The following is an 11,628-nucleotide window of genomic DNA, read 5'->3' as shown; positions in this document are numbered from 1 at the left end:
CCACAACAATAGCCACCACCACTGCCACTGAACCCACCACAACAGCCACCACCACTGCCACAGAACCCACCACAATAGCCACCACCACGGCCCCAGAAACCACCACAATAGCCACCACCACGGCCCCAGAAACCACCACAATAGCCACCACCACGGCCCCAGAATCCACCACAATAGCCACCACCACGGCCCCAGAATCCACCACAATAGCCACCACCACGGCCCCAGAATCCACCACAATAGCCACCACCACGGCCCCAGAAACCACCACAATAGCCACCACCACGGCCCCAGAATCCACCACAATAGCCACCACCACGGCCCCAGAATCCACCACAATAGCCACCACCACGGCCCCAGAAACCACCACAATAGCCACCACCACGGCCCCAGAATCCACCACAATAGCCACCACCACGGCCCCAGAAACCACCACAATAGCCACCACCACGGCCCCAGAATCCACCACAATAGCCACCACCACGGCCCCAGAATCCACCACAATAGCCACCACCACGGCCCCAGAAACCACCACAATAGCCACCACCACTGCCACAGAACCCACTACAATAGCCACCACAATCGCTCCCAGGGAATCCGTCTCCACAACAGCCATTATCACTTCCACAGAACAAACTGCTACAACCACCACCAGCAGCATTTCCACAGAACCAACCATCACCACAACAGAAGCCACCACCTCCTTAACAGTACCTACCACTTCAACATACCTCCCTACCACCACATCAGCGGCAACCCCCTCAGCATCTGCCACAGCTGCTATTCAAAGTACCACTAACTCTCCCTCTACCACATTGCCCAGTTCCACTGTCCAAGTTACAACTCCCAATCACACCATATCAAGCACTAATGCAGCTTTCAAAGCAGCTGTAAAGCGTTTATTTGATCAACTTACTTCCTTTTTTGGTTGAAGATATGAGAAATGCTCTGAACTGTTAGGGAAAATAAACTGCAGCTTCTTCAATGGAATCAACCCTGATCTAACTAGCACACCAAAATAATAAAGTACTATTTGAGCAACAATAAGCACCAATTACTGTCATAATAACTACCACTCTATCCTATATTTTATTACCTACCAACAGCTGATATGTCAGTTTCCCAGAATAAACTAGAAGCCCTTAATTTAAAAAAAAAGACATTTAATAAAGGATCTACTTAAATATAGTGGGCAGGATTAGTGAACCAAGGGATGTTGAGGCATTTTGGGTCTAGCCATAGTGGAGCTGGTAGTGTGCTGAGACTTGATGGGGCAGAAGGATCAAATACTAACACCAGAGTCTGAATGAGAGTTGAGGCAGTGAACAAAATGCCACCAGTGAGACCTGTTGCTGTGAGGGGACATAACTACTGCACGATAGTGGTACTATCCTGCTCTCTCCCACTATGGAGAGAGCAGGATAGTACCATACCTCTCTACTGCTATTGCTTTCATCACTGGGATCCAATCAAAATCTCACAGGCAAGCGAATCCATGTAATAAAGTTTTATGGTCATCCTCCCAGGGTAGACAGCTAAGCAGAGAAGGCTGAATTGCTAGTAGGGAACTGGCTCAGCATCTTGAAGCCAAATAAGTAGGCAAGGAAACAATGGGAGTTCCTGGATTCCTACACAAAAAGGGGAAGAGATGGCAGCAAGATAAATTATAAAAGTATATCAATTTTTACTGCCTTTACCTGGAAATGCACATATCTGTAGGGAAACTAAATAGTAAAAATATAATTTCCAAGAAAAGAAAGAAATTAAATTGAGATGGAAATAATATATAAATATGTCAAAATAAACACAAAATAAATCTATAATAATAAAAGCATGATATGCTAATTAGACTGGACGTCCTTCCAGACAAAGCCGGGGCTGCGAGGGAAGCCCGGGTCCAGCAGGCGGGGGGAGGAAGGCCTACTCTTGCATGAATTTTGTGCGTCAGGCCTCTAGTATATATTAAAAACCTTAAATGTGTTCTCTTAAATAGATCAGCCTATATTTGTAGGCTTGCAAATATAAAACACAAATAGTATATCTTAATAAACTGACCACTTTACCTCCCTCAAAATATTTCTCAAATTAATACAATCATTTTGTACTAAAGATGGCATCATTGATTCATTTATTTCTGGACTGAAAAGTCCATTTTATCTACTCTAGCAATTCAAAACATCTGAATGAGATGAAGCAGTATTTTATTTATTTTATTAAAGTAGAGTTAAAATGAAATTTTGTTATAGCAGAAAATTACTTTTCAGAATGCAGCCAGCAAATATGGTTATAGTCTAACTAGTACCTAATCAACCTAATAAAGCCCGTCAGGTATGTTGCTGTCACTTCAAAATTTTATTTGTCTCTGACTCTTGTTCTTTGATTCTTTTACACAAAAAGATTACACTAACTCTTTGTAACAGTATGAAAAGACAACGTTATATTTCTTCCTATCTATGAGTATTTGTCCTTTTAAGAACAATTTTGCACTCCTACTCTAGGGCACTACATGCCAGATTTTCCCAATGTCCTTGTCAGGTATCATCACCATAAATCTGGTTTATAAACATCGATGCTGCTTATGCATTACAAATAAACTCACACCCCACTAATTTTTCAGCATGGGGCTATCAGAGTTTCTGCCATCATATTGGACTTTTCCTAGGTAACATACCAGAATAACATTGCAATTAAACTCTGTGGTTTGATTCCACAGATGCCATCTTCAAAAGTGCCCAGGAGTTTATAAGTGACTCTAGCATTACCTATATTGGTGACAAATATCTCCCAAATCACCAAATATTTTGGTGAAACTTGGGGTATTACAGCTGCTCCTGTGATTTAGCTGCTCAATATCACACTATATATGCATGGACCAAAAATCTGGACCTACTTAGCCAACTAACAGAATCAAGCTTTATAGCTGCCAAAATCACACGATAGGCCCACTATACCAGCGCTTTTGCAGTCTGCTCTGCTCTCATAGATTGACAAGATGTATCTATGCTGACTAAAACATGAGCTATTGGTCCTAGGAATTACAGACTTCATTTTAACCTGTTTGGTAAACCTCATGGTCTTTTTTTATGGTATGTGACAATGAAGTATATAAAGGGTTCCCACCTACATGCTTAGAATGATAGGGACTTGTATAAGTGAGCCAGGTATCTTTCTGTCCCTAAATACTCTGCAGTAAATGCCAGCCAAATTACAAATTTGGGCTGTTTTGTTCCTAAAGATGTGCCACAACAATGTACCAGTCGAGAAATTGTAGCAAGTCCACTAGTGTGTCACAACTCCAAGTGTGCTTTTCAGCGAAGGGTCTTATTCCTCAGCTTTGGAAATTATAAATTGGAAAAAGTGACCTTGAATGTCTTCATGGTAATAGAACAAGAGTTCAATACCACTATGCAAATTTTGGGAAGACCCCAAGACAGAAGGTAACAGCTTAGTCTTTGTTGTGCTACAAACTCCTCAGGCCCTGGATACACTGACTGCCCAGCAAGGAGAAGCCTGTGCAATCATCAGTGAAGAATGTTGCTTCTATGTAAACTAAATGGGACATAGAGTATTTAACCTAAGTCTGTTAAAAGGGAGGATTAATATTTTCCACCAGATAAATAAAGCAAAGGCACTGTATTGGACTGACCTATTTCCAGAAATCAGAGACTGCTTTAATGGGGTATAGGAAAATGATCCTGTTCGTTCTCTTCTGTTTGTTTGTCCTCATTATAATTTTTTTCTCTCTCTTTGCAGATCTTTTGCGACTCAGATTTTAACCCATTTTCTCTCTCTCTGAAGCCTCCTGATATACAAAGGATTGTAAAAAAAAAAATACTATGAACAACTCTACTCCAACAAACTGGACAATCTCAACGAAATGGACACATTCCTATAAAAATACAAGCTTCCAAAACTCAATCAGGAAGAACAAAAAAACTTAAATAGGCTGATAACTACTGATGAAATTGAAACAGTAATCAGAAAGCTTCCAGCAAACAAAAGCCCTGGACCAGATGGCTTCACAGAGGAGTTTTACCAAACATTCAAGGAAGAATTAAAACCAATACTTCTCAGACTATTCCAAAAAATTCAAGAGGAAGGCACACATCCAAGCTCTTTCTATGTAGCCAGCATTATCCTAATCCCAAAACCAGATAAAGACACCACAAAGAAAAAGAATTACAGGCCAATATCCCTCATGAACATAGAAGCTAAAATCCTCAACAAAGTTCTAGCAAACCAGATCCAGCATTACATTAGAAAGTTCATACACCATGACCAAGTAGGATTTATCCAGGGATGCAAGGCTGGTACAATATCCGCAAATCAATAAATGTGGTACATCACATAAACAAATTGAGAAACAAAAAACACATAATCATATCAATTGATGCAGAAAAGGCATTTGACAAAGTCCAACACCCTTTTCTGATGAAAATGCTCAGCAAAGTAGGACTAGAAGGATCATACCTCAACATAATAAAAGCCTTATATGACAAACCTACAGCCAACATCATACTCAATGGGCAAAAACTAAAACAACTTCCTTTAAGAATAGGAACAAGATAGGGATGCCTGCTTTCACCACTCCTGTTCAACATAGTACTGGAAGTGCTAGCCAAAGCGATCAGACAAGAAGAAAGGCATCCAAATTGAAAAAGAAAAAGTAAAATTGTCATTATTCACAGATGACATGATACTGTACATAGAAAACCCTAAAGATTCCATCAAAAAATTATTAGACTTAATAAATGAATTCAACAATGTAGCTTGATACAAATTAATGCCAAGAAGTCTATGGCATTTTTATACACCAGCCCATCTTTTAAAAGGTGTAATTTCCAGGGAACTTTTGGAGTTCAAGATAGGCCACCCCAAAATAACCCACAATGGTATATTGATTACTTTGAATTAAAGTTACTTGATATGCAGCCGTGCCAGAAGGGCACCTGGACATACCTTGTCTCCTTTAATGCAGGAAATAAATCTCCAATGTGAAAGATGTCCTCCCCACTCCAGGAACACACCCATATTATTAGAGTTAAACAACTCAGAGCTGAAAATTCATTTTAATCAAATCTTTTTTTTTAATGTTCTGTGTTTGTTTTTTAATTTCAGAGAGGAAGGAAAAGGAAGGAAGATAGAAACATCAATGATAAGAGAGAATCATTGATCGGCTACCTTCTGCATGTGCCCTACTGGAGATAGAGCCCAAAACCATGACCTCCTCATTCATAGGTCGATGCTCAACCACTGAACCACACCAGCTGGGCTTAATCAAGTCTTATTGCCTCTTTTTTGACTAGCTACATATTTAAATTCTTCATTAATGAAGACCCAATTTTGCTTAGATCCCTTTCTAATGAGCATTAATATTCTTTGTTCTGTAAATTTATCACAAATGTACTGTTTGTCCAAAAGAATAAAGGTGCCTCGTTCTCTCATTTCCTTGAGCCTCATTTTGTGATCTGAGCATCTTACTGTGATTCTTCCATCCACATGTATTAAATTGGTTTTGCTCCTGTTAATTTAGACTTGAGTCAATTATATTCTTTTATTACTGATACAGCTATAAGAACTAAAGTAAGGGTGTGGAGGATTCTCCCCCTCCTTGACATTGGGTACTGAGTCAAAGCATAACTGCATCCTATAAAATAGAACCCCATTCTTAGAGGTCACGCTCTCTTAGCCGGCTTCATAAAGTCTTCAGTATGCCATTCCATAGTCCTATTAGGCTATCTGCTTTTATGCATAGGAGTCTGTAGTAAGAAGAATAAAATCAGCATGCATGAGCTCATTCCACACTCTTTTGCTGAGAAATGAGTGTTGTTTTTTTTCTTTTATTACAATTTTATTTTGTACTTGTTTCAGGTGTACAGCTTAGTGGGTAGATAATCATATAGTTTGCATAGTGTTCTCCTCAATATTTCCAGTACCCCAACTGGCACCATACATATTTGGGGTACTGGCACCATAGGAAATTGAGTTTCTTGATCGGAAAGATATGCTAGAACACCACGAGTGAATACAGCATCCTGTGAGTCCATAGTTTGGGGCTACAGCAGAAGTATCATGAATAGAAAGGCAAATTCAGATCCAGTGGGGTGTCAGTTCCAGTGCAGGCAATCTCTTTCTCCTCTATTATGGACGGGATACAGTTTAATCAACTTGATAGCAAATGTCCAGGAGATGGTTCTGAAAAAGGCATTGGTTATTTGTAGACAGAATCAATTTTGTTCAAAACTCTAGGTCTCACTGTAATTCTGTTATTATTACTTGACAGAGGATCCATACAGTATCCTCATTAGCCATGTAATCAGATCAACTGAGTCTTAAAAGGCCCAAGTTGAAGAGCAGCTGGCACTCCACCCTGGACTTGCTATAGAGCTTCCTGTTGCTTTGGTCCCCACTCAGAGCTGGCAGCGTGATGTGTTACTGGCTGCCCTCTGGCCACCAGCACCCAGGCCCTGGCCTTCCCTCACATGCTACAGCCCGCCCGTCAGTGCCCTAGGCCTCCTTCTTTTTTTTTTTTAATATATTTTATTGATTTTTTACAGGGAGGAAGGGAGAACAATAGAGAGTTAGAAACATTGATGAGAGAGAAACATCGAACTCAGTTAATTGAGACCATGCATAGCTCACTCATATGTGAGTTGAAAAAAAAATGTTCTTTTTAAAGAGAGAGAAACGGAAAGGGAGAGAGGGAGAGAAACATTGATTGTCAACCATGGCATGTGCCCAGACCAGAAATCAAACCAGAAACCTCTTGGTGCCCGGGATGATGCCCAACCAATTGAGCCACACCAGCCAGGCACAAGCTGAAATTTTGACAAACATTTACTAATCACATGAGTCAGACTTTTATATGGCTATTTGCATTTAATCTTCTGAACAATTCTATTTAGTAGAATTAGTGCTATTTTATTTTGTAAATGACAATGTTGACACATATCTGATTAACTAGTCCAGTGGTCGGCAAACTCCATTAGTCAACAGAGCCAAATATCAACAGTACAATGATTGAAATTTCTTTTGAGAGCCGAAAACCGACTTCTGCACCTGGGCCACGAAGTTTCAATCGCACTGTACGTGCGCGCCCACACGTGGTATTTTGTGGAAGAGCCACAGTCAAGGGGCCAAAGAGCTGCATGTGGCTCGCGAGCCGCAGTTTGCCGACCACTGAACTAGTCATCCATACAAAATACAGCTAAACACAGAATGAGAGTTGGGCTTCCAATCAGGTTACTTTACTTCATTCTATACACACCTCAATCCTATATAATAAAAGCATAATATGTAAATTGATAGAATGATCGAACAGCAGAACAATTATTCGGATGACCATCCAGGACCACGCTATGACACCCACTGGCACCAGGCCAGCCAAGATGGGTGCAATGCGATTGGTTGGGGGCCTGGTGATTGCCCCATGATCGCGCTGCAGAGGGAGGCCCAGACCATCGGCCAGCAGGATGATCAATTGGGGGGCTCCATGATTGCCCCAAAGAAGGAGGCCCATGCCCTGACCGGTTTGACTCAGTTGATAGAGCATCGGCCTGCAGACTCAAGGGTCCCAGTTTCGATTCCAGTCAAGGGCATGTACCCTGGTTGTGGGCACATACCCAGTAGGGAGTGTGCAGGAGGCAACTGATCGATGTTTCTCTCTCATCAATGTTTCTAACTCTCTATTGTTCTCCCTTCCTCCCTGTAAAAAATCAATAAAATATATTAAAAAAAAAAAAAAGAAGGAGGCCTAGGGCACTGACGGGTGGGCTGTAGCATGTGAGGGAAGGCCAGGGCCTGGGTGCTGGTGGCCAGAGGGCAGCCAGTACCAGCAGCCAGGGGAGGGAAGGCCTTCTCTTGCAGAAATTTCATGCATTGGGCCTCTAGTACTACAATAAAAGGCTTTCATGTTTTCCAACTCAAAGACATAATTTACATATGACCAAATATACCCACATGTATAACCATAAAATATTTCTTGAAAAATACTTACCTGCAATCTGATATTTTCTTTCCTATTCTGCTTTATCTTTTTAAATTAATCTTTATGGTTGAGATTATTACAGATGTCCCTCTTTTTTCCCCACATAGTTCCCCTCCACATGGTTCACACCCCATTCCAGGTCCTCGCCACCCTATTGTCTGTGTCCATAGGTAATGCATACATGCATATAAGATCTTTGTCTAATCTCTTCCCTCACCTCCCATACCCCTTCCTTCTGGGAATCGTCAATCTGTTCCATTTCCATGCCCCTGATTCTATTCCATTCACCAGTTTATTCTGTTCATCAGATTTTTTATTCTCTTGATTTTTAGATTCACTTATTGATAGATATGTATTTGTTGTCACTTTGTTGTTCATACTTTTTTCTTTACCTTTTTCTTCTTCTTCCTCTTTTTAAAGAATACCCTTCAGCATTTCATAAATACTGGTTTGGTGGTGATGAACTCCTTTAGCTTTTTCTTGTCTGTGAAGCTCTTTATCTGACCTTCAATTCTAAATGATAGCTTTGATGGGTAGAGTAATCTTGGTTATAGGTTCTTGCTATTCATCACTTTGAATGTTTTTTGCCACTCCCTTCTGGCCTGCATAGTTTCTGTTGAAAAATCAGCTGACAGTCATATGGGCACTCCCTTGTAGGTAACTAACTGTTTTTCTCTTGCTGCTTTTAAGATTCTCTCTTTGTCTTTTGCTCTTGGCATTTTAATTATGATGTGTCTTGGTGTGGTCCTCTTTGGATTTCTCTTGTTTGGGGTTCTCTGTGCTTCCTTAGACTTATAAGTCTATTTCTTTCACCAGGTGGGGGAAGTTTTCTGTCATTACTTCTTCAAATAGGTTTTCAGTATCTTGCTTTCTCTCTTCTTCTGACATCCCCATAATTCAGATGTTGGTACCCTTGAAGTTTTTCCAGAGGCTCCTTACACTATCTTCATATTTTTTTATTCTATTTTCTTTTTGCTCTTCTTGTTGGGTGTATTTTGCTTCTTCATATTTCAAATCATTGATTTTATTCTTGGGATCCTCTAGTCTACTGTTGAATCCCTGTATATTATGCTTTATTTTAGTCAGTGTATACTTAATTTCTGACTGGTCCTTTTATTTTTTTTGCATTCTCACTAAGCTCCTTGAAAGTCTCACTAAGTTTCTTGAAAGTTTCTAGAAGATTATTAAGTAATCTTATAACTGTGGTTTTAAAGTCTACATCTAGTAGTTTTCTTTCTTCCATTTCTTTCATTTGTGACATGTTTCTTTGTCTCCACATTTTGGCTGCTTCCCTGTGTTTGTTTCTAAGTATTGGGTAGCTGCTAAATTGCCTTGAATTGATAGAATGGCCTTGTGTAGTAGGTGTCCAATAGGGCCCAGTGGCTCAGTTTCCCTAATCACCTGAGGTGGACACTCTAGGTGCACCCCTTTGTGGGCTGTGTGCACAGTTTTGTTATAGTTAAGCCTTGAATGCTGTTTGTATCACTGGGAGGAATTGACCTCCAGGCCAATTGGCTGTGGGAACCAGCTGCAACTAAAGTGGGAGAGCTGCTGTGCAGGAGACACCCTTATGGAACAGGACTTGCTTCAGTGGGGCTTTGGTGCTCACTGAGTCTGCCTCTTGAGTGTGTCACTTAAGGATGTGAAGAGTTGTAATCTGGTATGTTCTCACATTGACCACCGGATACACTGGCTCTTGGGTCTCCATAGAGGTGCAAAGTCAGTCACTGCCTGGGGCCACTCAGCAGGAGCTACAGAGAGATCTGCAGATTCCTCCCCTTTGTTTGGGGTTTGGAAGTGCCCAGACAAGGCCCAGCTGTGAAGCAAGACAGGCTGGTGCTGGTGCCAGTTCTTGCACGTTTTATTGATAGGTTTGGGGCTCCCTGACCCAGCTGCAGTTTGTTTAACAGAGTTTTAGCCTGAGCAAGGACAGGCGGCTTATATGCAAAAGCTGCTACTCACAGCTTGGGGGGCTATAAGTTGGGTGGGGCAGAGTCTCAGGGAATCACCATGGTGGAGCAAACAGAAATGGCTGACAGTGAGCCCTGCACCAGGGAGGTCCCAGCACAGGAACAATGACCGCTGGGAACACCTCTGTCTGGAAGTAAGTTGCCCCCAAGTTCCTGCCCTGATGCTAGACAGTCCAGTTCCTCTCCATATGTATCTGGGTCCCCCAGAGCCTTGCCCAGCACTGGAGCTCAGAGCAAGCGAGAGCTTGTAAGTTCAGTTCATGGTGCCAGCCTTTTAAGAGGAGCAACTGGGTCTCCAGCAGCCTATGTATCATTCAACCCCAATCCACACTGGATTTTACAGCCCGAAGTTCTTACTGCCCATAGGGACTTCTTTCCCCAGCTCTAGGACCCTGGGATGGGGGTCTGGTATGAGGCTGGGACCCCTCACTCCTCTGGGCAGCCTCCACAGAGGCAATCTCCCTCCCAATTAAAAAAGCAGCACATCTGGGTGCCAGACCAATCCGTTCTGCACCACCGCACCTCCTACCAGTCTCAACATCCTTTCTTCTTTATCTCTCTCGTTGTAGTACTTCCACTCAGCCAGCTTTCCCGGGTTTCTGGATAATAGTTGTTCTGTATTTTAGTTGTAATTTTGATGTGGTTTTGGGAGGCAGCAAGTACAGGCGTTTACCTATGCCGCTATCTTGATTCTCCTCTGCTCTATTTTTTAAATTCTCTTAGCAACTCTCTAAATTGATATGACATTACTAATAAGTGGTGTCTAGACTTTAATAAATGTAGGTGTGTTTTTTTAAGTATGCAATTAGTTAAGCTATTGGAAAACAATCAGGTAGCACAGTGAAAAAAATATTCAAGCTCTGAATTGTGTGGAATTTAAGGTCAGTTCCTATCTTAAATATTTGTACATACTTAAGCAAGTTAATTGACATCTTACAGTTCATTTTCTAATCAGTAATCTGGTGATAACAGATTTCATAGGTTATTGTGAGGATTAATTAATCTATATGAAGTGATTATTACACAGTCTAGGACAGTGATGGGCAACCTTTTGAGCTTGGTGTGTCAAACTTCGCCAAAAAACTGAGCATAACTCGGGTAGTGTGTCACTTTGGGGAAAAAACTAACTCCAAGACTCTAGTCGCAAATGTTTCATCCTCAGGAGCAGCAAATGTTTCATCCTCGGCATGCAGCCGCATGTCATCAGAAATGGCTACGCGTGTCAGTGCTGACACGCGTGTCATAGGTTCGCCATCACTGGTCTAGGACATGGTAAGAACGCAACAAATTATAGCTATTGGAGAAAAGAGTAACATCAAATACCATAGAATATTTTTTTCACAACTGAAAAAAAATGGTCTCAGATGAATAAATCTCTCAGTACCTGGGTTAACTTAAAACATAAAATTACCTGATTTACTATATCCATTTGCCACAAATTAAAAATAGGTTATGTAGTTTTTCATACCTACCATCTTTGATAGGCTAGTACATACTGTATCCATTTAATTGTTCAGATAATGGATATAACAACACATACTTACAGAATCCAATATATCTTGGAGTATTTCCTTACCCTTTGAGTAGCTATCCACTAGCTACAGAAAAATTTCTTAAGCAATTTCCACATTTGATATTTTAATTATCTCAAAAGCCTATTTACAGTACCTT

This window comes from Cnephaeus nilssonii (genome assembly GCF_951640355.1).
Source record: "Cnephaeus nilssonii genome assembly, chromosome: 1".
Classification (NCBI taxonomy): Eukaryota; Metazoa; Chordata; class Mammalia; order Chiroptera; family Vespertilionidae; genus Cnephaeus; species Cnephaeus nilssonii.
The sequence above is the reverse complement of the archived record's forward strand: the minus strand, read 5'-3'. Positions refer to the sequence as shown.